Here is a 5,000-nt window from a genome sequence, read left to right on the forward strand (position 1 = left end):
TACAGTGACTACAAGTCAGTCACACAAAACATGGGGGCGGAAATGCAAAGCTAGGACAACTACAACGACAACAACAACAAGAGCTGCAACAACACCAATTTGTTGAAAATCAAGACTTCCTTGGCGCATTCCCGGAGCTGTCCAAGTGTAAACAAGGCAATGGCCGCAATCGACTCATCGAAAACGGGGGACGCATTTCATGGGACGCGACGCTCCCATAAAAGTCTCGTTAGGCCACTTCAGACGTATTTTGTGTGGCGCGAGGAAGCCGTTAAGCACATCACAGGGGCTAATAAATGCATTATTCAGCAGCTCCCACTCCAATTACTAATTGATTAGAGTTGAGCGGCTCATCAATAAAGCACGAGCGGCCGGCTTCAAACCAAAACACACATGATTTATACATGAAAGGCCCTAACAGGGATAAGCTCTCTGTTAATTAGTCATTAATGTTTCACACAGCCCAATCTCTCTCTTTTAGCAGGGAGGGGTGGGGGTGTGTGTGTGTGTGTGTGTGTGTGGTGGTGGTGGTGGGGGCTTCTTAGAGCGTCTTGCAGATGAACTTGTTGCTGGCCGTGTTATTTCAGGGGAGGTCCCCCCCTGAGCCCCCATCAATAACTAAGGAACAGGAGAGAGTGTTTGTGCTAATGATGATCTGCTGAGTTCCTAGCGACATGTTATCCCCACAAAAACAAAAGAATAAGATAATGTATCAGTGGGGGGCCTTGTTTTCCCTATTACATTTTCTATTCATTAACTGGAAGTTATGGCCTAACACATTCCCAGAGGCCATAATATCAGGGAGGATTCATTCACAAAATAGTGTTAACGTTAATAGCTAGCTTGTGAACTAATCTTACCCAAGCAGCCTCGTCATCATCCACGATTCCTTTAAAATTTAGCTACCTACATCTATAGGTAAATAGTGAATGTAAACAAGTTGAATAGTTAGCATAGTTATCCTACCTGACATATACCATGGTCTTCTTGGAATCTTCTACATTTACTCTCTTGGAAGAAGACTTGGAACAAAAGTCATGGACTGCCCGAATCACTTCAGTCACTTAGAATAGCTGTACCACAATGACACCAGTTATTTTGTCAAGTGTCATTGCCTCTCATAGTAAATGAATGGCTTCTGCCCACTTGGTCACATCCTGTTGCTGGCAGTGTGAGCTTACGGTAAGAAAGAACACAACAGGGTAGTAAGTAGACAAGCAAACTATGTTATTTTACTCCCCACCAACTGCACCTCCAACTCAGCTATCCAGAGAGCAGGCAACACCTTCTTTCTCCTGGCATTAGTGATTTGAGATTTATTACCCCAGAGAGGGGCAATAGGGTGGAAGATCCTGGTCTCCACAGGAACCCATTAAAAGCTTATTTTCTCGGTTTGTCCTCATTGTCATCACTGAAGCCATGTCCTATTTTGATCTTTAACTTGGTAAAATAAAATACAGTGATATCTCTTAATTGAGGGGCTCCAGACTATGATCCCATAGTGTACACCCTCTCATAGACAGTCTTTCAGGCTTGATATTACAAAAGAGGAGGATGAAGTTGAAACACCCCAAATCCACTGAGATTGTTTGAATACGTCTATGGCTGTGTGTGCATAATATGAGCTATGCAAGTCTTTAGATATGAGAGATTTGTTCGTCACAATGAAGAATGATGTGAAAATCAGCATGAGAGGGCTTGAACTGTTTTATCTGATCTATCAATCGGAGAGTCTCCAAGGAGATGCTCCAACTCCCCCTGACTCCTAAATCCTAAAAGAGTCCTCCACACACCAAGAGATGTCAGAGCCCACACTCTCTACTAATACTGCTGCAACTCTAACTGCGAACATTGATAAAGTGGCCTCGTTTAAGACAAGCACTAAAAAAGACAGTACCACCAGGCCAACCATCTCTGCAAGCCTCCTCTACACCAGTGAGGACTGAATGGACCAATTTCTTCCAATACTCGGGCCTCCACTTGGCATCATTGAAAGGATTGTGCAACAGAAAAAAAGGATTCGAGAGCCACTGAGCCACCCACAAAGGAAATGTGTGTGTGTGTGTGTGTGTGTGTGTGTGTGTGTGTGTGTGTGTGTGTGTGTGTGTGTGTGTGTGTGAATGTGAATGTGTTTATGTGAGGGAGGGGGAAGCACATGTAAGGAAAGTGTTTGCTTGTGGAATGTGTTGGAATGTGTCTAGTTTAACGCTTCTTTTGTAATAAACTGTAAAAGACGTTGTCAATTCCCTACAAATGCATTTGATTAATGCTTCCATAAATGCAGCTGTGCCTTGTTGGTGTTTGTTTTCAGGGGGGTAAAAGAATGGAAGCAGGCCTGCGGGGAGTGCACAACACATAGCCTACTAATAATACATCATGAATAATACAATCTGTTTCTCCTCCTCAACTCGTCCAGGCCTGTTGCTCAACGCCAATTGTCTTTATTTTCCATGGCAGTCAGCCCCTTGCGTGTATCAATCTCCCCACTGGTGATCAGAGCGTTACCAAGCACCTGAGAAATGGAGGAGAGGAGGAGAGGAGAGGAGAGGAGAGGAGGAGGGGATTGGAGAGGAGAGGAGGAGGGGAGTGGAGAGGAGAGGAGGAAGAGAGAGGCAGTGCTGAATGACAAAACAAAGAGATTATGAAATGCAGGGAGGAGAGAGAGAGAGAGAGATGGAGGACGAAGGTGTTATCGGGGAGAATTGAATTCCTTATTGAAGCTCAAGGAGTTTATTGTCCATTGCATCTCATTACGGGCTAACATGGATGGTTTAACCGGCACGAGTGTACAAAACTCGTACAGACATTTTCACCTCGCAATGCCTCATTACTGAAAATGCACATTTATGAGTGCAACTTCGAATTCACATCAGTATGTTTTTATTTAAAGGCAGGTTTGTTGCCTTGGTTGCACCTGTTTATTTCAACAGCTATTTTCTTTATGGTACATAATAGATGCATCTTTTCTTTAAAGGTGATGATGGCATAGGAGCATTCAATGGCACATCATTCTGACGCTCCAAAACTGAAGGCCCAAATGTATGTTTTATTTAAATTTGATCGATTCCTGCTATGATGTTACAAGGGAAGGATAACAATGCATACATTATGAAATATATCATGAAGTGTAAGGTAAATGGAATGCAACCGCATTTAGGTGTGGAACAGATATGAATTGACTCACTGATATTTTTCTGTTTTGTTTTCCAGTAAAAAGAAATATTATGAAGTAAAATAAAATGGATGGAATGAAAAAAGGACATCAAGCAGAACAAAAAAGAAAACATGTTGGGATATCTTTCTTTAAGTAACTGTATGTCAAACTTTAAAACATGTTGGGATATCTTTCTTTAAGTAACTGTATGTCAAACTTTAAAACATGTTGGGATATCTTTCTTTAAGTAACTGTATGTCAAACTTTAAAACATGTTCTCATCATCTTTTTACCACAAGCCATGCAAAGATTTAGTGAAACCTTAGAGGTCTGGAGTGATTTTCATTTGATTTGCTACAGTTCTGTCTTCAGATACATCAATCACAGCAAGTCGTTCTGATTATTCTGACCTAAAAGAAAACTGCACGTTTATGACTATCGGAATTGAGTTCCACTGGGTGTAGAGGGAAGCATGCCATCTACTGGTCCTCTAACTCCAGCTCACCGACTACAAAACTCCCCTCACCTGAGAGAGAACCACCCACGTCCAAACACCCACGTCCACACACTCACACCCACACACCCAGCACACAGTCCAGTGGGCGCAACTCATCCTCAAAGGCCTCAGAGCACCCTCCAAAATGGCCCAAATCAATCCAGCCATGCTATTCCTATCACTGCCCCCACCACCCCCCATGGGAGGTCCTAGCGCTCCCGCTGGACCCAGTGGGCTGGAACCTGGCCACTGACCTGGTCAGCGCACCCCTCAACGCTGGAGGCTCACCACCAGTGCCGTTTTTGTTTAACAGAAACAGAGAGCTGGCCGTGAGCGAGATGGCCGCTTTTTTCTTTGTCCACACTGGTCCAGACAGGTGCGCTCTCCCACAGGGGCTTGGGTGTCATGTCGGATGTCAGGGCCCCGCTTCTGAGCCCCGTGACTGACCGGAGACCCATTATGCATCGGCCGGCTGACCTCACTGCCATATGACGTCAGTGATGACGGGGGAAGTGGCTAAAGAGCATGCTCAGACAGGAGGAGTGGGAGGAGAGTGGTGGCAACAGAACGCAAATGCAACGCTAACTGCAACACCTCTCCAACCTCAGCTCCACATATTTCAGCTGGTTGTGACATTAGCCTCAGGGACAAGACAAAAATGTTAATAACAGAGGAGAAGTGAGAAAATCCATCAAGTAATTTCATTTTCAGAGGATGCATATCATGTGTTCTGCACAGTGTCTTGGACAGTATATCTATGTGTGTTAGTTGCAGCTGGTGTTTACATTTCTGTTTATTCTCTTTCACACGTTTTATTATTTTTTTTGCGATTACTTGTGACATGTCATTATAAATTGAGATCTTCTTGAGCACTTGAACGTTTTTTTTGTATGTGAACGGCTAAATAGCAGAGTCTCACGCATGTACCGTATTCATTTAGGAACGCACTCACACACGACCACGGAGGTTTCCCAGCTGAACACGGTGGAGATTTGTGTGAGAATGAGACAGCTGTTCAGGGCTCCGTTCAGTCCTGCAGGACACTGAGGGAGCAGTTCTTATCCGCTGCACAATGTCATCCTCCAGTCTTTACGGAGGCCAGGCAGGGCCAAACAACCGGCAGACATGTGAGGCAGCAGTGAGCTAAGTACACCACTGCAGTAGTGTCTGTTGATAAGAACAGATAGTGTTTTTTAAGGCTAAGGCTATGAAAGTATTGTCTGATTCAGATGTCAATTTATGCGATCACACATGTTGTGTGTGTAAATGCTGTTAGTGGAAAACTGTGTGTGTGTGTGTGTGTGTGTGTGTGTGTGTGGGAAATGTGTGGCTGTGTGCATATGTTTGTAT

The sequence above is a fragment of the Alosa alosa genome, chromosome 24 (assembly GCF_017589495.1).
Source record: "Alosa alosa isolate M-15738 ecotype Scorff River chromosome 24, AALO_Geno_1.1, whole genome shotgun sequence".
NCBI lineage: Eukaryota > Metazoa > Chordata > Actinopteri > Clupeiformes > Clupeidae > Alosa > Alosa alosa.